This window comes from Apodemus sylvaticus, chromosome 2 (assembly GCF_947179515.1).
Source record: "Apodemus sylvaticus chromosome 2, mApoSyl1.1, whole genome shotgun sequence".
NCBI classification, from domain to species: domain Eukaryota; kingdom Metazoa; phylum Chordata; class Mammalia; order Rodentia; family Muridae; genus Apodemus; species Apodemus sylvaticus.
The window spans coordinates 124000612-124023091 of NC_067473.1; the positions used below are offsets into that span (position 1 = coordinate 124000612).

Here is a 22480-nt window from a genome sequence, read left to right on the forward strand (position 1 = left end):
ATTTTTTTATGTTTTTATTGTTTGAATTAGTGGCAAGATCGTAAAAGGGATTTTTTTTTCTTTTTGGAATGAGCAGTCAATCTCAGGGAGCATTACCTCATGTTGCTAGCTTGCAGACTAGTTAGCAAATCAACAACATCATGGATTCATGTGCTCACTATTGGCTACCGACAATGAGGACCATGACCCAGTAAGTGGCACATTCAGATGGCAACAACATCTACATAGTGTTTGTACCAGGGGAGTGCTGTTTCATCTCAAATTATTGTTTTCCCATTTACTGTCATAATCAGTCACAGTGGAAGATTCCCAAAACATTATTTCCATTCTGCCACAAACTGACCCCAGCCCTATTTTTAAAAACCCTAAGTAAATACTAGAAATCTCTGTCCTCTCTAAGCGATCAATCAAAGGGACAGGTCTTGTTCTTCGAAGGGAAAAGCAGCTGCTTTGTTTCTAATTTGGGGAAAGTACTAGAAATGATATTCCTAAATAAATATATGTTACAAGCCACTGATAACAATTTGAGTATTTGTGGCAATTAGAGAAACTAATGTATCCACATTGAATTTCCCCTAGAAACTGAAAGCTATTCATTGTAAATCTTTTCCAGGATAACTATTTTTAATAAGCTCTGCTGAGAAAGTTCAGTCCCTTTGTGTGTGTGTGTGTGTGTGTTCTTGTGGTGTGTGGGGTGCACATGCCTGTGTATGAACATGAGAGTGACCTGTGAGGGCTAATCTCGGGTGTGATTCTTTTGTACTGCCCACATTTATGTTGAGGTAGGGCCTCTCACTGGTCCTGCACTCAGCGGAAGGGCGGGGAGCCTAAGGGATCTGTTCCTTTCTCATCACCCCCCCCCCCCACATCAGGCTTACAGCTACACTTTCTTACTCTCAGCTTTTAGACTCAGCAAATCATGCTCGAAAGGCTCTACTGATTGAGGTCTCTCCTCAGTCTGGGTGTTTGCATCTTCGCTTCCTCTGGCCCCAGAAAGCGTACTCAGGAGACATCGCCTTATGAAGAGACCACATTCAGCAAAATGTCTTCCCAAAGTGGTGCTGGGCTTCTTGCACTCCTGGTTTCAAACCTGCATGGATACAGGAGAGGCTTCCAGCTCCTCAGTGAGATGAAAAGGCACCGCTATTTCAAAATAATGGGGAAACCAAGGTGTGAATCATTGTGGCCTAAATGCAAGCAAAGATTTGCATGACATAGAACTCAGTGCCCTCATGAGTATTGACATCTTTTCCTGTCTATGTGTCTCCTGATGGAATAAAAGTACATCTGGAAGACCGTGTTCTCATACTGTAGCAATGCTTAAATGCCTGCAGTCACCCGGGATACAGGCACAGTAAAGTAAGGCTTTCTCTGGAAGACTGCCCAAACCTGCATACTGTCTTTGTCTATCCCTCAGCAGTCCTTCCACACATCACGTCTTCTTTCCCTCTCCCTCTCTTCCTTTCCCTCTCCCTCTATCCCTCTCCCTCTCCCTCCCCCTCTTCCTCTCCCTCTTCTTCTCCCTCTCTCCCTCTCCCTTTCCCCCTCCCCCTCTTCTTCCCCCCTCTCCCTCTCCCTTTCCCCCTCCCCCTCTTCTTCCCCCTCTCTCCCTCTCCCTTTTCCCCTCCCCCTCTTCTTCCCCCTCTCTCCCTCTCCCTTTCCCTCTCTCCCTCTCCCTGTCCTTCTCTTTTCCTCTCCTTCTCCTTCTCCCTCTCTCTCTCCCTCCCTCTCCCTCTCACTCCTTCCCTTTCTGTCTCACTCTCCCTCTCTCCCTCTCTCCCTCTCCCTCTCTCCCTCTTTCCTCCTCTCTCTCCCTCTCCTCCTCCCCTTCCCCCTCTCCTTCTCCCTCTCCCTCTCTCTTTCCCTCTCCCTCTCTCTCTCCTTCCCTCTCTGTCTCCCATGCCATCCCTCTGTCCCTCTATCTCATTTGTCCAGGTTCTAAACACTCTCGGGTTCTGTTTATCTTACAGATTTGTGATTGGATTAAGCAAACCAGAGGTTAAAACTCCTTTTATACCATAAAGCAGGGGAAAATGGAAGGAGGAACTTGGCATGAGGGGAACATTGGTTCAAGCTGAGTCCATCTGTCTTGAATAATTTAGACCACAGTAGAATAGAGAAGAGGAAAGTGCTGAGATTCTTTCCCACTTGGAGAGTCTCTGATCTTACACATGGTCCTCCAGACAAATAACTCAAAAGCAATTGTGTGTGAGCATGTCCATTTCCTCAGCTGTGATGCTCAAGTTGCCCATGCTAAGGCAATTTCTCAATGTTGAAGACCCAAGAGTGGCTGACTAGTGCCTTTGAGAATCTAAATCTCTAATGTCTAACATTCTGCTCACACAGCTAGCATTACATATTTTGGATATATAGCGATATAGAGAGATAGAGAGATAGAGATAGACAGACAGAAAGATAGATATGTATGTATATACATATACATATATATATATTATTGTAACATGTACTCTTAAGATTATCTGGGTACTAATTCAGACTATGAGAAATGAATAATTGGGGAATATATAAAGCTAGTACTCATTCTGACATTACATCAATGGAGGAAAAGATTTTTTTTTGAAATATCCAATTCATTTTTGGCTGGCCACTTTTCAACATCAGGAATGAGGACTTCCCTAAATGTAAACAAATGTTAGTCATCCTTCCTTTCCTCTGTTGAAGATGGTAATTCCAAGTGTTGGAGCCTTGTCTTCTAGTCCTTGACCAACACTACAAAGTCAGTTACGTCTTTGTTGCTATCCATTCTTGCCAACTTGTTAGAGTTATGCAGCCCCCAACCAGAAATCATGAATCATGGTTGCCTCTCAGTATGGTGCTACCCAGGTAAAGAGCCAGAGCATCTTTCTTGAGAGATGATCAAGCTTGAATTAGTGTGAGATGCTGCCAGTGGTGGTGAGATCTTAGAGCATCTGACGCTGAAGGGCCACAATGTCACATGAACTTTACAGAAGAGCCACCCAGCTGACCGGACACCAGAATGATGGATTAAAGTGGGCTCTCAAAGCATTGGATATAGTAATAATCAAAAGTCCAATTAGAAAGAATGCAAACTTAGAGACTCTTGGGTGACCGTGTAATGTTCCTGTAGTTGCCTCCTTCTACCTGAGGTTTAAAGACATGGATGGAGAAAGAAAGTAATGGTAGAGTCTAAGAAACACAGAGGTCTCCTGCCTCGCTTTGGTCTTTTTAGACCGGCTTAGTTCTTTGGAAGTTTATATTGGGCGGAGTAAGGTGATGAGAAGAATAGGAAAAACCAGGGAAATAAAACACCTTTGCACTATTTGCTGCAGAGGCTGATGGAGAGATCAAATCTTTGGTCTGTTCCCTCACGTGACACCAAAGGAATTCAGGGAAAGAAAGCCTCCAGGTCTTTGGGGTACACCCTTGAATGCTATCACAGGCAGCCCTTCTTGTACTTGGTCTAACACTAACTGCTGTCCCAGAACAAACATTAAAGAGTGACTTTTCGCAACAAGTTTCAAAGTATCATTTCCAGCTGGAGCACAAATGTAAACAGTTTTCCTTCTGTGATGCAAAGCCTTTCCTCTGGATTTCAATTTTTATTTGTTTGGATTTCTTTGTTTGTTTATTTTGTTTTTGTTTTTTTGAGACAAGGTTTCTCTGTGTGCCCTGGCTGTCTTAGAATTGACTCTGTCTATACACCAGGCTGGCCTTGAATGCAGAGATCCAACTGCCTCTGCCTCCTGAATGCTGGGATTAAAGGCATGTATCATCAACACCCAGCTGGATTTCAAATTTTAATGTGACGTTTGCAGAGGTTTCTGTTTCTGTTTTATATGGTTTTCCCCCCTTTTGTTTGTTTATATATAGGCTTGCTATATAGCCTAGGCTGGCCTGTTACACACGAGGCATATTGCTCAGCTTTCCCAAATGTGAGGGACTACCATCACAGCCAGCCCCTTTTTAAAAAGTCCTAAAAAATGTAGCTTCAGCTCAAGTATGAATGCATGGCAAAAAATAACAAAAAAATAACAAGCAGCATCTTACAGCTCTTACGTTCTGATGTGTTTTCCAATGTAAATTAAGGAAACATATCTAGGATACAGAGAGAGAAAGCAAGAGAGAGGGTTGGAGGGAGGGAGAGGGAAAAGGAGAGGGAGAGAGAGAGAAAATGAATCTGTCTTCATTCCCATTTAATAACTGGCTCTGTACTCCTCCAAGAAAAATAGAGCAAGCAGATTCCTCTCTTTCTTTTGCTCTATCCGTTATGTGATAAAGGGTGCTTCAGAATTAAATGGCTCCTGTTTGTTAGGGTCAACAGCTGTACATCTGTCCTATTCAAAAGAGCATTCCTTAAGGCATACAGATAGACAAACAGCCTGGATAAAGGACAGAGCCAAGATTCCCAAGGGCTCCCTTGGCTGGCTGTGCAACTGAATGACAGCTGACAAGGATTTCAATAATGTCCACTCAGCTCAGCCACAATGCCTTGTGTCCCATACATAATTAAAAGTGTTAATTTTGTATTCTTTATCAGAGCATATTCTTTCCACATGCCTTCAGTGACCTGGTCATATCTACAAGAGATTAGGCAAATCTCATATGTCACTATGTTTACTTAAGTTACTGCACCCTGGGCAACTTCCCTGGCGATATCCTCCCCTAACCTAGGAGAGTCCAAAATCTATTCAGATGGGCTGCGTGTGGTCACTTTAGTAGCATCCCTTTCTTTTTTCAGGATGACAGCCAGTAAGCCTCTGAGCTATTTCCAGACAGAACCTGTATATGGTTTTAATCACTTTCTGTCAGTTACAAAGGTTCAACCCATCTACTCATGAGAGAAATGAGATGTGGCTTGGAACTGACTTAAGACATCAAGGTGCGACTGACAGTTTACACTCTAAGAATGGAGGGCTGGAATGTGGGAAGGCTGCTGGGAATGATGGCTACTTCTTTTTTATCACACATGGGATAAATATACAATTGTGAATCTGCAACTAGAGCTTGGACAGACTCCACAGATCAAACCTCAGGCATAAACCAGTTCCTAGTGACCCTGTTGAGAGAATGTGTTCTGTATTCTTGAAGTGCAAAAGTAACTGTTTATCATATACCTACCTCACATCTTACTTAGATCTGGTACCCAGGAAACAGCAGCAAGTAAGTTTTCTCTGGCCAACATGTTATTAAAGTTGTATGGGTGAGAGTCAGGGACATCGCCTCTCATTAGACTGCTGGTCAGAAAGGAGTTTCTGCCCCAGACAGTAAGACTAGAACCCACAATTCTATCCCATGATTCTTTGTGAAACTTCAGAATTCTTCTAAAGGCTTTACCTAAAGACTTTCTTTGCCTTTAACATCAGCTATCAATGTGGCTCTAATGTACAGTTGCTATTAAAGCATCTTCTCCATCTCTATAGCCCTGTCATGACTATCACAGTTCTCTCTCTCTCTCTCTCTCTCTCTCTCTCTCTCTCTCTCTCTCTCTCTCTCTCTCTCTGTGTGTGTGTGTGTGTGTGATAGACAGTGGTTGTACTAACAGCATACAATCAGCTTCACACCAATCAGATAATTATAAGAGTTCAGAAGAAGAAAATTAGAGGCTAGAGATTGTTGTTTATTCTAAATTCCCAAGACTTTCTAAAACTTCTTGTAGGGTGGCTTTAAAAAAAAATACGATGAATCAAAACCCTGGCTTAAGTCAGGTCAGAGAGACACCTTGGCTCCTTGGAGCACCTCTCTTGGAGAGCATAGAAGTTGGGCAGAGGGTCAAAGGCTACTTGGACTTGAGCTGAAATCATGTGGTTCTCCTTGAAGCTTCCAAGTCAGAGGCGCCAGTAGAGCTGTCTGCAATTATTTCTGACCAGAGTCTCCCTCTGGGCCTTGGTCCTGGTTCTTTGTGGCTGGACACACACCAATCTTGGCTCCACATGAATAATCTAGGGAGGTGGCCTACAGCCAGAAGCTACCCCAGTGCCCCAGATCCCATCCTCAGTTCTTGGGAAGACAGGGAGAACACAGATTTTATAATGACCCACCATGCCATCCCTTAAGACAGGGAGGAAAAGAGCCCAAGAGAAAGAGATGAGCACGTGTCTGCTGCAAAGCTCAGAAGGCTTAGAAGAATCGTGAAAATATGTTCATTATTGGTACTAAACTGGAGATGAATCAAATCTAACTAGACCTGCATAAGTCCAATCAAACCATTAACTAAGTTGAACTGGCCACCTCCCCAGAGTGATTCTCATAAGCATTACTCAACATAAATGTGCCTCCCATAGCTCAAGAGATTTTCATACCCATTTCCCAATACCAAGTAGAACCAACATAGGTCAGTGTGAACAATATGCTGGGGTCCACCCAACTGATGTGCAGGTTTCTACTAGGAGAAAGAGAGTATCAAGTGTGCACAGAATAGACAGGATGTAAATTTGAGCACCTTTGGTAGATAATCTGGGATTCTGAGTATCTGAGGGGGAGCTGTAGAGGTGGGTGGAAGGAGCTACACTCAACAAACTTTCCTTGCCCCTCCTTTTTCCCTTCTTTCCTTATCTCTTTGGCTCAATCGTTGAGTTGAAAAAAAAAATGAGATGCTAAAAATAAAACTCAGAGCTTCGTGTATGCTTACAAGTGCCTACACTCCAGCACTGAATTAATATTTATATATACTCTTGAATATTAAAAGTTGTATCTGCATATCAAATTTAGCCAATCCACAGGACCTCAAGCACTTGGAAGTTTTTCACAAATACCTGTGTGTGAGTACACATACACATACACAGGCATACACACACACACACACACACACACACACACACATACACGCACACGCTCAAACAGTAGTTAAACAATGTAAGTTGCAGAAGGAGGCTGTTTTCCAATGTGTCCTTTTCCTCTCTACTCCTTGTGCCACAAACGCAGATGCACTGCTGTAATCTCAAGAGTTTAGCTAGAGGAGTGGCTCTTAACTTTTCTGATGCTGAACACTTTAATACAGTTACTCATGCTATGGTGCCACTGACCATAAATTATTTTTGTTGCAACTTCCTAACTATAATTTTTCTATTATTGTGAATAGTAGTGTAAGTACTTTTGGAGATAGAGGTTTACCAGTGGGGTCTTGACTCACAGGTTGAGAACCACTGTCATAAAAGGAGCATTCAGAAAGCTTAAGAGACAGGTACTTGCCTACTGCATTTGAACTGTTTAGTATCTTAATGGCTAGTATGGCTTCATTAACTGAACACCCTGGAATGAGCAGCAAATTTTGAATTTCTACCAAGAACTCTCTTCATTAGACTTTCTTATAGCTTTGAAGATTTGATTGCTCATGATGAAGTTCCCCAGGAACTGCTGTGGGGGCTGGATAGGGACCATTGTGCTTACACAAGCTGCTTGCTATCTGCGATTGGCCAGGGCTCCTCATCTGCTTGCTTGGCAGGTGATAAACCAACAAAAAATAGCTCCAGAGATAGAAACCTACAAAGATGATGATCTTGCTTTCTGTTTCCACTGTTTATTTTAGACAAGTCCATGAATCAGCTGCATAGAACAGCTTGCACTTTTAATCCCAGCAATTGCAAGGCTGGGGCAGGTGTATTGTTGTGAGTTAGAAGCCAGCCTTGTATATTGAACCATCCCAAGATATACAAAGAACTCAAGAAGGTAGACTCCAGAGAGCCAAATATCCCCTATAAAAATGGGGTACAGAGCTAAACAAAGAAATTTCACCTGAGGAATATCAAATGGCTGAGAAGCACCTAAAGAAATGTTCAACATCCTTAGTCATCAGGGAATGCAAATCAAAACAACCCTAAGACTTCACCTCACACCAGTCATAATGGCTAAGATCAAAAACTCAGGAGAAAACAGGTGCTGGCATGGATGTGGAGAAAGAGGAACACTCCTCCACTGCTGGTGGGGTTGCAAGTTGGTACTACCACTCTGGAAATAAGTCTGGTAGTTCCTCAGAAAACTGGGAATGATACTTCCAGAGGACCCCACTATACCACTCCTGGGCATATACCCAGAGGATTCCCCATCATGTAATAAGGATATATGCTCCACTATGTTCATAGCAGTGCTATTTATAATAGCCAGAAGCTGGAAAGAACCCAGATGTCCCTCAACAGAGGAGTGGATACAGAAAATGTGGTATATATACACAATGGAGTACTATTCAGCCATTAGAAACAATGAATTCATGAAATTCTTAGACAAATGGATGAAACTGGAGAACATCATCCTAAGTGAGGTAACCCAGTCTCAAAAGAACACTCATGGTATGCACTCACTGATAAATGGATATTAGCCTAGAAGCTTGGAATACCCAAGACACATTTCATATATCAAATGATGCCCAAGAAGAAGGAAGGAGTGGCTCCTGGTCCTGAAAGGCTCAGTACAGCAGTGTAGGGGAATACAAGGACAGGGAAGTAGGAAGAGGTGGTTTGGGGAACAGGGAGAGGGAAGAGGGTTTATGGGACTTTTGGGGATTGGGGATCCAGGAAAGGGCAAATCACTTGAAATGTAAATAAAGAATATATCAAATAAAAAAAAAAGAAGCCAGCCTTACCTCTATGAGACCCTTTGTCTCAAACAACATTAGCAAGATAAATGAACAAGGCATGAGTCATTTAAATTATTTTCACCAGTAAGAGGTTAACAGGACATTCAGAAAAGGCTATGCAGTAAGCAAACACAAGGTCCTGGTCATGTGTATTATAACTCTAAGAGCGTAAAAATGAGCACACAGTACAGTATGGTGCCTAAGAGAATTGTTTTTGAAGCTAGCTGACTGGAAGTGAATCCTAAAGCAACTTGATAGCTCTGGGATTGTTGAGCAAAGTATCCAATTACAAACTGCACATGATGATGTCATTTGAGCACAGGTATTGTAAATGTGAAGTAGGATGATCCATCCATATGTTGTTGTTAGAACAAAGCAAATACAGAACTTACGGTTCTGATCTCCTATGTGGTCAACCTTTAGTATAAGCAGAATTCTGTCTGCGCAGTATGTGAAGAAGGAGTTCATTGGTGATATTTCTTTTCCATAGATAAAGTGTGTTGAGGCAGTGAGAATCCTAAAGGATAGCTTCAGCATGGCTGGCAATGATATTGACATTGGGAGACAGTTAAATTGTATTAAAAGAATATATATGTGCAGGTTTGGGGGATCAAATTAACATAATATGAGCAGCATTAGACCAAACCCACAACAAAACCGTGTGACACCTACTGAACCTCTGAGGTGTTCCTCAGGCATTTTCACATCAGTGGAGTCTCAAGAGCAGCAAAATAACCCAGTTTCCCTCACATTGGCAGGGAGTGTCTGTATTTGGCACCACTTCCCTTGTGCTACTTAATAGACAAACTCTTTTAGACCTAACATAAGCCAATGAGCCACACTCTGCATCTATTTTTTTTCAGATGGGGGAAATTAAAGTTGTCAGAGGCCAAGCTCTTTAAGCTAGTCAGCACTCGAGGCCTGGGTTTCTCACTGCAAAGGCTCAGGGACCACAGTAGTGTGGCACTTGCTCCTTAGCCATTTCAAGCTCTAGAGAAGCATCATTCATTGGAAATGTGAGCCATCTGAGAGAGCCATATATAGAAGTTTCTAATTGTGGCAAAATACATATACCGTAAACTTTACCGCTGTATCTGTGTTGGCCCAGTCCAATACCATTCAGTATGTTCTTGTTGGGTGGCCCTGGCCACATTTCCAGAGCCTGTTCATTTCTGTAGCCATTCAACAGTACCTTTCCTTTGCTCTTCCCCTTCTCCTCAGTCATCATTTTCTCTCTGTATAAGTTTACCTGCTGTTGGTGCTGCATATAAGCAGAGTGCAACGGTATTTTTTTTTTTTTTTTTTTTTTTTTTTTTTTTTTTTTTTTGGTTTTTCGAGACAGGGTTTCTCTGTGTAGCCCTGGCTGTCCTCGAACTCAGAAATCCGCCTGCCTCTGCCTCCCAAGTGCTGGGATTACAGGTGTGTGCCACCACGCCCGGCTGCAACGGTATTTACTAAGTTGTATTTGACTTGTTCTCTTTCCTGTGGTATGTTTTAAAAGATCATCCACGGTGTAGTGGAGGGAATTTATTCCGCCTTGAGGCTTGTGTTCTGTTGCCTGCGTCTTCATTTCAGTCACTCACGCATCTGTCAAGGAGCATTTGGCTATGTCAAGGATGGAGTGTTAAGTGTTTCAGTGGACACATTGGAAAAGCCAGTTAAAAGAGCGACGTTTGTTTTATTACCATTCTTGTGCTATTGGCTAAACTTTGGATTTATGATAATACGAGATATGTTTAGCCTGATATGTCCAAATTGCTGTGCTCTCACTATGTGATCACAATACAGATGATTAATGATGCATTTTACATCTTTTATTTACTACTTCGTCTTTGAAATCCAGTGTGTATTTCATTCTGAAGCATTTTAGTGCATGGCCACATTTTACTTCTGCCTGACTGCCTTTCAGGGAATTTACAGGCATGTGAAGCTGAGTGCTCCACACAGGACAATGCTGTTCTCCATAAGAGTTAAATGATCTTGCCTTCCCCCATGATGTTATTTTGAGTCCCCAACCTTAGCTACATAACTTTTTTATTTACTTCAAATGGTATTTAAATGCTCCTTTTCAATCATTCACAATTACTGTGCTTCTTTGTAACAAAGACTATTGGGAAAATATTACTTAATCACAATTAGAAAAACACACCTGTGCAAATGAGACAAGGGATGATACAAGGTGCTACCCTCTCAGCTCAGAGTGAGGATGTCTCAGTGGCTGATGTCTCTTTTGATTTAATTGTTGTTTCCTCTCTCTCTCTCTCTCTCTCTCTCTCTCTCTCTCTCTCTCTCTCTCTCTCTCTCTCTCTCTCTCTCTCCCCTTCCTTCCTTCCTTTCTTTTCTTTCTTTTTTCTTTTTTCTTTTTTCTTTTTCCTTCCTTCCTTCCTTCCTTCCTTCCTTCCTTCCTTCCTTCCTTCCTTCCTTCCTTCCTTTCTTTCTTTCTTTCTTTCTTTCTTTCTTTCTTTCTTTCTTTCTTTCTTTCCTTCTTTCTTTCTTTCCAACAGAGTTTTAGCTAATATTCTGCCTCAGCCTCCTGATTGCCAGAATTACAGGTATGCACCATCAAGTTCAGTTTGATTTACTATGTTTTTTAATGTAACTAATATTGTGTTAAAAATAATTTTGTTAAGCATTCAAGTAATTGCCTTTATAGAAAAGAGTTTTCTTTTCTTTCTTTCTTTTTTTTTTTAAGAAACCTTGCTGAACCTTAGAGGTAATTGAGGAAGGATAGGCAGAATCAGGAAGGAAGGAAGGAAGGAAGGAAGGAAGGAAGGAAGGAAGGAAGGAAGGAAGGAAGGAAGGAAGAAAGGGCAGAAGGAAGGAATGAAGAAAAAATCTTTCAGAGACCGTCTCCTCTATACCAGTCCCTGCTAGCAATGTCATGTACTACACTGGGCTGTGTAACATTATCAATCGTGGACTGTTGTCCTAAAAAAAAAACTGTCAATTTTATGGGTTTAACATAGCATGCTCTTTCATTAGCATATCTGGAATTATCAAAGTTTTCATGAGAAGGCAGACTCTGTAGAGGACCTTAACTCTGCATATTACATTGGCACACAGGAAGGTGAGACCAGTAGAAAGAAGGAGGTGTCCCAACAGCAGCAGCAATGATTACAGATGCCAGTGCTTCTTAAGTGTGTAGAATGTGACAGGCACTGTGTTCCGCACACATCCTCACTTCATTCTTACTGCAACCTTGATGATGTTGCTTTCCCAAAACTGAAATTAAAATGCCCAGCTTCAAAGCACTAAATACAACAACAGAGGTCACATAGTTCCAACTCTAAAGCACCCAATAATCATCCTGCTTTGTCAAGAACTGAGCAGTTTCTAGGGAACAGGGCTTGTGTTTTTCAACCAATAGTTGTGGCCACATTAGGGGCAAGTTGAGCGACCCAGAGCCAGAATTCTATGGCAACTGGCAGCCCTTCCCCATCGGTCTGAAGAAGTCTATTCTTTAAGCATAAAGGACACATGAGAGGGCTGGTCACCTTCCAGCTTTTCAAGCCTTCTCCTTACTGACCTGGCCAACAAGAATACTTGTTGGGTGTGAATGGTCAGAACAAACACAATTAAGTACAATTGAAGGTGGGGATAAGTGTATATTAGGTAGAAAAGTCTTCAGAGAACTTTTTAATGTCTACATGAGGGGTTTTCAGGGGTTTCTAACCTGAGTAAAAGGCGAGGGGCATCCATGAACTTGAATGGGAAGATTGCATCTATCACGATTTATACTCATATTTACCCGAAATTATACTTCCCTCCATTATGAAAGTAGAGGGTAAACCATAGCAGCATTAGCTTTACATCTATTCTCTTCATACAAAATTTATATGTTGTAGATATTTATAGCATAGCACTGTTTGTTGTAGTATTTCAAACTGTCAATTAAATGTGTCACCACTATAAAATTACTGTAATTATCAGACTAATACTAGCCCTCAACTGAATATATTAATGAAATGCATGTGCTACTCATCTGTTTGGGGGAGAAAGTATTTTTGCTAACGTGGATTTTAATGAAATTAGCTTTCTTTGCAATTTTGCCTCCTTGTTTTATTATACCAAAATACTATTTTTAAGAAGAAATCTATATCCTATAAGAGATCACAATATCACACTTCAAATCAAGGAGTGACACACACTCAATCTTTGGTTCCCAGTGACATTGCCCTACACATTTGTTCTATACTCATCCAACAATGTCTGCCCAGGGTGAACCTCCTTCATTCCCATTAAAGATTCTCACTGAGATCACTGAGAGGTGTTGGGCCAGTCAACAGAACTGTGGAAGGACCCATTCAGTACCTAGGAGGGGAGGACAAGGTTCCAAGAACTCTCCCCTCAGTCCAGTCCAGCATTCCTTTCTGGGCATTTTTTTTTCTCCTTTGCTAAGCAGTTGTGAGAGTCCTTTTGTGGATTAGTTTGCTGAACAATTGCTTTGGCTCAGTTAGCCTCTGATTGTCCTGGCTTTTGTGAGTCAAAAAGCCTTAATCTCCTTTGAATGCAATTTAATTCCCTAGAGATCTGAGTCTTTAGTGCTCCCAGTTTATAAAGTGAGGGTTTAGAGCATTTCCAGGGGAGATGACATGGTGCTCCTTTCAAGCTGGGTCAATCTACCAAGGAAATAATTAGATAAACGCAAACTCCAATCCAGAGTGGAGAAGGAAAAGAATTTCTCCACAAATTACTTTTAGAACATTTAAGTGGAGTTGAATTAGGATGTTAAGGGCCAGAGAGCTCTCAGGAGGTCATATCATCTAGTCCTCTGTTGCCAGGCAAGAGCACAGATGGGAAAGTCAAGCTTTCATTTCAAAGGCCTAAGAGTGAGAAGCAAACATTTTACCTAGGCACCAATGCAGGTCTTGCAAGATGGGCTAGAGGACCTTGTGGAATTCAAGGGATATTCAGTAAAAAAATGCAATATAATTCATTAATCAGTCTTTAAAGGTTTATTTATTTTTATTTTATATGTGTGTCTTGATGTCCTGTCTGCCTGTGAATGCCTTGTGCTCACTGAAGCCAGAAGAGAGAATCAGATCCCTGGAACTGGAATTAGAGATGGTGAGCTGCAGTGTGAGTGCTGGGAATTGAACCTGGGTCCTCTGAAAGAATAGCCAGTGCTTTAAACCTCTGAGCCATCTCTTCAGTCTCAGTCACTAAACAGGTCTATAATCAAACACTTATTTATTAAAGCCCTACTATGTGTCAAAGACTATCTTAGGCGTTAAAGAGAGATCTGTCAATTTATATTCCAGTGAGTAAAGGAAAGAATAAGTAATGAGATAGTTGAAGGATTTGTTAGACATCAATAAATTCATTAAAAATGGAAAACATTGGATCAGCAATGAATAATAGATTGCATTTGTTATATGTATGTAAAGATAAGTGGATGGATGAATGGATAAATAGATGAATAGATAGGTAGATAGATGGATGGATAGATAGATAGATAGATAGATAGATTTCAAAAGAGGATTTAAATCAGGAAGGGAAACTAACTGAAGAGAGGGCCAGAATGAGGTAGAGAGAGAGGGCAGATGTGAACAAGATAGATTGTATATGTCTATGCAATTTTCAAAGAATAAGACATTGTTTCATTTAAAAAGTAGCAGTATGTGCCAAGTCAGGTGTTTCTATAAATGAATAAGCATGGGAGCTTTCTACATGCTAAGAGCTTAGAATGTAACCTTCCATGATATTTTTCATAAATAATGTATGTAATGTAGAGATATAATGCATATGACATTTTTGTTAGTCCCTTGTATACAGTGGGATTGTTTAGGTATAATAGATACAAACAGACTTTGCTTGACCTAGGCCAAATAGGATTTAGGGATGGTAGTTGTGACAGAGTGCTCTTTGAAGAATCACATTCAGTCAAGAACATCTCTGCCTCAGTCTTATCTGCCCAGGTCTAGGCAGGGTGGGAGGGATAAAAGAAAACTTCAGAAGGAAAAATGAGAATATTAAAGCAAAGGGGGAAAGACAAATGCATCTGAATTAAGAGCCTGTACTAGGTCAGCAGGATGGATTTATTTAGGAAGAAGGCATTGAAGAAGGGTTGTTACAGATCTCAGTGGCCAGCCATGACCCACTAAAGTGACAGGGTTGACTGCGTTGATTCTGAATTAACATCTCATATGCACAGTTCTGAACCACACACATTTGCTAAAGATGAACCACAAATATGAAGTACACATGGTCTAGTGGTTGTGTCATGACCTTTTCCATGTAGAGCTGTGTAAGCATATTCAATGGTGGCCACACAGAACCATCACCTATGCACCATCTCTCAGAAATTTATCCTTGTTACCAAGCAATTACATTGTGCTTTCTCTAACAAGTTACTAATTTGTTTGCAAATGGACAGACTGGGTACACACAAAAATAGTAAAATCTGTATGAGAAATGTGTAAGTAGATTCTGGGACTGTAGGTAATCTCTGAGTAGAAAGTTGTTATCTTATGGGTAGTTCCCTGATAGTAGGTAGAAACCAAAGCACGTACACACAGGCAATTTCAGAGCCTTCTTAGGCAGAACAAATCACGGTGCACTTGGCTTTCTTTTATCATCCCCAGTGTTGCTATGGTTAGGGTCTGTCCATCTACTTATATAGTCTAGCAATGACACAAGACCTTATTAACTACAGAGCAAAACCTGGTCCCATTCAAGCTAAAATCATAATCTATTAAAATTTGCTGCAGTGAGCCTAAGAGCATGATTACCAGCTCACTGTAATTTTCAAAAGCCTTCTCATGTGAGACATAAGAATTAAGCACCTGGTCATTCTGCTTGAGTGGCTCAAATACTTGATTTGTCCCCCTGAGCCTCTGCTAGTATGAAGGCTGTGTCTGTTACCCACATGGACTCGTCTGTATATTCCATTTCTGATCTCAGTACAGTGTTTCTCTTCTCATGGAATTTCTTCTGGGACAGAAATCCCCTAGGCTTCAAGGAATCATGCTTGCTTTGGATGTCACCATGATGCAGGTGTGTGGAGATTTAGAGGCAGAGTCTGAATATGAGATAAAAAATGGATTCAAATATGATAGGCCAGAGAGACTTACTTTTTATAACCAAATGAGTTAGTGATATATTTGGACATATGGGATTCACATTATGTCTAGTTTTCTTCAGTATTCTTGGTGGGAAAACTGTAACAAGAGAAATAATTTTCTATTCCCTCATGGTTTTGCTTACGCAGGGGAGAATTACCAGTCAACATTTGGTCCTCACATCAATGCTCTTCTTAGGCTAAGTAGCTGCCTGGCTTCAAGTTACTCAGCAGGAACTTGAGTGGAGTATTGGGATACTTAAGAGTTGCTCAAATATAGGCTCTTGCTTATTGTAGCTTTTACCATACTTAGGAGACAATATTCTAACAATTTTATTGGAAGGGAAAAAAAAACTCCCAGCAAGATACATCACCTGTCTGTTACAGAATTGGGACCCACATATCCTCAACTGACTTCAGAGACAAAATTGGATTCTGAGATGGCATACTCCCCTATTTGATAGAGCATGGTATAGTTAGTTCCGTGGTTCTCAACCTTCTTAATTCTAGAAACCTTTAATACAGTTCCTTGTGTTTTAGTGCCCCTCAACCAGAAAATTATTTCCATTGCTACTTCATAACTGTAATTTTGCTACTTGGTATGAATTGTAATGTAGATCTCTGTGTTTTCCAATGGTGTTAGGGAACACCTGTGAATGGATAATTCAACCCCTCCAAGGGGTCACGACCCACAGGTTGACAACAAGCGATGTCATTGCTTATGTCAAGTATTCTGACTGCTTCATGTATTAACTCATCTAAAGATCTCATAACCATACTCAGATGAACAGCTTTGTTGTTCTGATTGTGTAGCTAGGAAGATGAAGGCATACAGTTGTTAAACACCCATTTAATGATGAAACTAAAAGTGTCATTGGGTTCCAAGCTGTCTAGCTTCAAGGTGTGACTTTTCCCCTTCCACAGAAAACATTACTTTCATCTGTGTTTTATTGTGATGTGTTTGAAATAAAAGATAATTAGACTAAAACTTAAAAAATTTTAATTACATTTCTAGCTTCCCTTTCCTTTTTCTAAACACCCCTGTACATCATGTTTTGTTCTCTTCAAATTTATGACCTCCTTTTTTGTTTGTTTTGTTTGTTTGCTTTAGAATTAATATGAACATTTTAATAATGTGTACCATGGACCTCCTGAGTGCTGGGGCCAAAGGCATACATCACTACCACCTGGCTTTTATAACATATATGACCAATCTATTATTTACACTGAGAACATATTATACAAAATGCAACCAAATAAATCAAAGATTTTTCATTATAAAAAAAGGTAACTAGACACTGTGGCTTTAGAGGTACCTCAGGTGTGCAGAGTTTTGGTAACTCATTTGTTACAAACTTGATGTCTGTGGCTGAGTCTATCTTGCAGTGATGAAGTCTTCTACAACCACACATTGGAAAGGTGGGTGGAGTGATCTGTGCTCTCGAAGTCAGCTCCATTAGTTGGATATGACATTACTCAGTTGTAATTCCTAGGATTGAGGCCATCTTAGGTTATACAATGAGTTTTGGGGCAGCTTGGGTTATAGATATAGGAAGAACTCGCCTTAAAATAACAAAATGAAACAAAACCTAAATGCCCACATCCTTGCAGGTATCCAGAGACTGGACTTTGTTGGTACAGTGAGGAAACAAAGGACAGCCACACAGTCAGAACAGCCAGGATCGGATAGACTGGGCCCTCTGATAGAGAAGCTATGCAGTGTGTTTATTATATATATCTGGACAGGGAAGGGGAGTTAGTGCATACAGCTGATTTAAGGAGGCAGGGTTATGGCATACAACTCAACCAATGAGACAAGGTCAGCAGCTCATACAGTAGGAGCAGCCTCTGTGGGGAAGCAGTCTTCAGGACATAAATATCTGTTGCAGGGATAAAGCTATGTTGGACATTTTCTGCACACTGTTAACATCCACATTTGAACCAGGAAGTAAGGCTTTGCCATTTCCTGGAGCCTAGCCCATTGAAAGCTTTGCCATTTCCCTTGGGACTGAGGCTTTGAGGTCTTTGACACGGCTGTGTCAACAGGACATATTCACTACAGACTTCAATCACTACATCAAATAGTTACTTTACCTATACAGAATGAAATATTGATTTTAAATTCATAGATTTACACAAATATACTGAGGGTGATTTCATTCTTTTTCAGAACTGTGTTATATTTTTCACAAAAGTGACAAGTAATTTGAAGGTCATAGAAGAATAATTACATTTAGAAAACACTGATTGTAATCCAAAACCTAAATTTTCCTGGCATCATAGAGGCTGGGCCAGATTGTGAGTTCAAAGCTATCCCAGGCCTTATCACAAGACTCCAAGAAAGTGGATGAGGGTACATGAGAAGCAGGAGGGAGTCTTGCATTTTACAATTGGAGTATTTAGAGTCCAGGTTGCTTAAAGTGAACGATGGCTTCTTTCTCTGACACCTAATACGCAGTAGGCTTTATTCCAAACACTGTGGTGGGGCTCAAGTCTAATGACAGCTTATAAGGTAAGTATTGTTTCCCACTTTGCAGAGAAGGAAACTGAGGTTTCAAGACAGCACAATTTGTGCTGAGATCAAACATCTGGTAAGAGGTAGATTTGAGACTCAGATGCCAGTCTTCACAATTCCAAGTTTACTATTAGCTGGGTCCAAGTCATGTATAGGGTCAGCAGGTTAATAGGTCAGCAGGATAATAGGTTAATCACAAAGTGGGCCCATACCCACATTTCTTTCAAGTTCAGTCAGTTTCCTGTTGTCTTTGACTATTAAGATTCCATGAAACGTGGACACCATAGAGAGTATTAAGGTTGAAATTTATCCAAATAAACGATTATTTAAGTTTCCAGTTATTAATATACCTTTCACGGTAACAAGTATTCTTGACTTGAATGTGATAATGTCGTTGGACCACAAGATTAAATTTAATGGTACTGTTATAATGTTTTCAAAACAGCGTGATGTAATGTGTTGGATAAGCCAAACATAAATTAACTTCTCCAAGAATTCTCCTTCTTGGTCTCCGTGTACTCAGCCCACATCTTGTTTTGTATTTTTAAATTTCACTAGACACCGACAGAACTTCAATAACAAACAATAGCCTTTAGGTAAGCCTTTCATCATGGAGAGAACATCATAGCTTTCTTTGTGCCATGCCTTGACTAACTGCCATCTTTTGGTGGTGATAAAAATGCAGCATGTTAACAGCAGTCTTCTCTGTCTTCCAGGGGAAGGTGGTAGCTGCGGAAGAAGTAGCCGTTTTTTTATTTGGAGGCTATGAAACTTGGGATTCTACTGAGAAGCAGATGGAGATGGGAAGCCACAAAAACGTAAGTGACATTGTCCACCTAGTGTCCCCACATTTCCTTCATCCATCATCTGAGCGGAGCACAATGAAAATTTATAGACTTGAAACTGCCATTGCAATGTTTTGTCCCTAAGGCCTTAGAAAAAAACAGAGCCCAGTCTCATGCCCACAACTATCTGTCTGTAAATTCCTGTGGGTTGGGGGCATATGGGTGTGGGATCTGGAGGTCAAGGGATAATAATGGGTTTTGGTCTTCCACTTGGACTTTATTTGTGACAGGTCCCACTGTTGCATACAGTAGGCCATACTTCAAACTTCCACCTCCCTGCTTCCTGTGAGAGCACATGGATTACACACACACATGTATTATTACTGTGTTTAGCTTTGGTGTGGCATCTGGGGATATAAACAGAGGTCCACACACCTGTGTGGCAAGTGATTTACACACCAAAACTGTCTCCCAAGCTCCTTCCCATAAATTCTTACATTCCTTCCCAGCTGGCACAGGAGATTTGGCAATGGCAGAACCAGTCCTTGGAGCATAGACAACCCCAAGGCTGATCCTCTGCTCGTTACTTCAGTTTCCTAAACACTTTTAACAATTAAAGAATTGAGTTAATTACTGATGAGGCACCTGGCCCATAGTTTACACAAGTCCTGCTTGTGTTGGGTGTGTTCTTCTGGCTAAGTGGCAAGTTGAGTATATTCTGAGGTACCATTTTGCTTTTCTTTCCAGAAAGACTTTGGACTATGGACCAGTACCTGGCAGCACGGACACACCCAGCAGCCTAGACTTGGGGTATGAGCAATCATTGCTCTTTTTAAGGCTCCTTACTCAGGCCATCTACTTTGTTTCCCCACTGAACTGTATTGCAGTAAAGGCTTCATCAGCTGGAGGTAGGAAGTAGGAATCTCATAATAAACAGTTTTCTGCAATCACACAGACATGTCGGAGCTCAAAGCAAATGGTTTATTTCAACCTTTGGAATGGGTCTGCCAATGTCTAATCATTAAGGAAATGACGTTAACATCCACATGTCACCCCCCCAGCGTGGTCTCTAGCTGCCTCACTGTGGTTCAAAAGATCTGCATAATGTGCTTCCCCTGGTCTTCAGCTCCCCAAAACATCACCATCACCCCATGCCCCAAGGCCTTGGTCATGTGTAGGAATTACCTTGGTGGGGTCCTTATTGCTGCTGTCATAGCTAAAGTGTCACATCTAGAGAAACTTCCTCTCTGTAAAGAATGATCTGCTATGTAACCTTGTGGTTTCTCATCTTTAGAACCGATTGATGTGTGAACAACTGTTTGGCTCTCCTGGGACCAGCCCCATCGCTAAAAGGCGTGCTCTCAGAAAATAAGATAGTCAATGGTCAGCTCTAGAACAGTGCCAGGCATGGAGTAGGGACTCAACAAATTCAGCAAAGGCCTGAACATTCTTATTAGTGAGGCCAGTCAATACAAGCTCCCCGTCTTTTTCCCCTGCAGTCCTGTGTGTGTATGTGTGTGTGTGTATGTCCACCATTTTCGTCTCTGACAACAGAATTATATCCTAAGTTAATAAGGGGAGAAAGACTACATGGGGATTTATTATTAGCTGGATTGAGTTGCAACTAAATTCTGAAATTTCCATTAATTATTAAAGGATCCCCTTTCTGGTCTCACACTGGCTGGCATGGGCGTGGTCCCATCCCCCACCACCTGAACCCCCACACACTCCTCCAACTCTTTCCCAGCAGCTTTCTTTGGTTCCCATTGCTTTTCACTAATCTTGCTCTAGTATTCCTCAGCACAAAGGAGGTGCCAATATACCATAACCTAAGAACATACACTAAAGTCCTCAGCGCAACCCCATCACAATTTAGGAAACATTTAATGTCTTTGTACCTACTCACACTGCTAGCTACCTCCTTCTCCCTCCTTTTTCTTAAACTTCCTTCTCTTGAACTCTGCTTTCTGGGATTGTCAGAAATTCTTGTTTCTGGGCCTTGGCACCTGCTCCTTGTGATGCCTCCCTTTCCTCCCTCCCCCTGTTCTCCATGTCACTAGCATATATTTACTTCAGCTTTGAAGTGGTAATGCTTTCCTACAACAAACTTCCAGAAGAGGTGTGGGGCCTCCAACAGCCAGCAGGGTTCCCACAATGCCCAGCTTCTTAGTTTGCTTCCCCATGAAGTTTGCATTTGCCTGGAGTCCTTTCATAGTTCTACTCCCGGGTGCAGGGCTTTGTTGTCACTCCAGAGTGTTGATTTTAACATGTATGTGTGCGCCCCAGAAGCCTGAAGGAAGTTTTGGGTCCCTGGAACTGGAGTTCCTGGTGGTTGTTCTGATGTGGGTGCTGGGAACTGAACCCGAGTCTTCAGCAAGGGCAGCAAGTGCTCTTAGCTATTGAGCTACCCAGTTCTCCAGTTCCAGTCATTAGTGAATTTAAATATCCATAAAAGGATTTTTTTTTTTAAAAAGGAAAGCTTACTTTGCATGACTTTCAAAGATATTTGGAGGCAACTCCCCAGCTAACTGTCCCTGTGTTCATTCTACTGTCATCCACTCTGTCTGGCTTTGTCCCACAATCACCAAGAAGCAGCAGTAGGGTAACCTGCTGAGGAGTCTCCACTCAGAGACCCTGCCCTTTGCAGTGTAAAGTGAGAAGCTGAGTTTTAGAGGCCACATCAGCTATGGTGGTTCCTCTCAGCAGAGCAAAGTCTCAAAGAGGAAGGAAGTCTCAGCCAGGGCTCAAACTGCAAGATTCAGTGCTTTATGCTTTTGGCATGGTCCTAGAGACAAATACATCATCACGAAGGTATGTAATCTGGTCTGGAAACTCGAGCCAGATAGGCTGACATGGAGAGAAACGTGCACACACGAACACACATAACTATGGGCGCTCTGATTTGTAAAAACCACATTAATGGATGGCAGCTTCCTACCTCTCAAGTGATTTATAAATTAAAATAATTGCTTCTTTGAACTGTTCTGATATTAATTGACCTATCACTAATGGAAGAACAGTCTCCAAACCATCCAAACATTACCTAAACATTCTTATTTCCTTTATTCTGGAAATTCAAAAACCCACAAAAATAGACTCTCTGTTCTGGTGCCAAGGGTCATAAAGGAAAACCCATCATTTTTGATGACTTTGCAATTCTTATTCTATTTCTTCATCAAATTAGCTCTAAGAGCAATGGCCAGTATTCTGAATTTGACGTCTTCCCACCCCCTTCCCTTTAGATGTCCCCGCCTTGAGCACATGGATCCAGTTCTAGTACAGATTTTGATAATGAGAGAAGGGCAATTCATTATTTTTTATTAATTTAGCTTTGAATCCATACCCCAAGTCACCTCAGACTGGGGGTGCCTGGCATTTCCTTTCAAGGTAAATGAGAGAGAACTGAACTTGCTGTGGTCCAGATCTGCACAAGTAGAGAAGAGCTTACTTGGGGACACTGAACAGTGGGGACCATGACCTATCTTGAAAAGGCAAAAAAACATAGTGTTAAAGATAGGGACTCAGAGCAGGGGCTCTAAACCAGGGACCTCTGACCCCTGAAGGAATTA

At 41.4% G+C, this 22480-nt stretch overlaps 1 long non-coding RNA gene across 7 annotated transcripts in view; it reads left to right on the plus strand.

Moving 5' to 3' along the window:
* LOC127678969 (uncharacterized) overlaps positions 1-22480 on the plus strand; it is a 345799-nt gene that overhangs the window by 161389 nt on the left and 161930 nt on the right. For 5 of the 7 annotated variants that reach the window (XR_007976658.1, XR_007976656.1, XR_007976660.1 and 2 more), the window contains exons 2-3: positions 18843-18944; positions 19659-19819. This is a non-coding gene — a long non-coding RNA (uncharacterized LOC127678969). Of the gene's footprint in view, positions 1-11055; positions 11104-13576; positions 13619-18842; positions 18945-19658; positions 19820-22480 lie in introns of all 7 variants that reach the window. The other 2 variants (XR_007976661.1, XR_007976657.1) reach the window with 2 other exon arrangements.